Source organism: Ixodes scapularis, unplaced genomic scaffold (genome assembly GCF_016920785.2).
Source record: "Ixodes scapularis isolate PalLabHiFi unplaced genomic scaffold, ASM1692078v2 PGA_scaffold1__304_contigs__length_218370807, whole genome shotgun sequence".
NCBI lineage: Eukaryota > Metazoa > Arthropoda > Arachnida > Ixodida > Ixodidae > Ixodes > Ixodes scapularis.
Genome location: NW_024609846.1, coordinates 173,199,280 through 173,199,792, shown reverse-complemented (window position 1 = coordinate 173,199,792; position 513 = coordinate 173,199,280).

Here is a 513-nt window from a genome sequence, read left to right as displayed (position 1 = left end):
GGATGCCACTCCTGAACCCTCAGAACCTGGGGCATCGCCTTCGGACACCAGTTACACAGAGGCCGCCTTCCTGGACTCCGATGAGGATATCTGCCCTGAGCCAGATCTGTTGGACGAGAGTTACAGGCCGGATAACTCTTTCAACTCCGATGATGAACCGGATTCCGACACCAGCATCTGGTCCAACGACTCTGTGCACTCGGACGGTGCAACAGATGTCGAGTATGTGTCCACTGTAATTTTTCAGAAACCAGAACTCCATTTTATGAATAGGATTAAGCTAGGTCTACCAATCTGGAAAACTTGTAATTATCTGTGGCTTTTCTTCACCTGCAAAAGTTAGACAAATATAAGGGAAACAGTTAAAAGGTTGGCTATATCAGGAGAAATGACAAATGGAAGTGGCACGGCAGTAATAACGAAGCTTTACAGTCGCACATCGGCACAGCTGCACCCAATAATGTTCCCTGAAACATCATTAGATAGTGCAAGCCATTACCTAATTAAATGAAT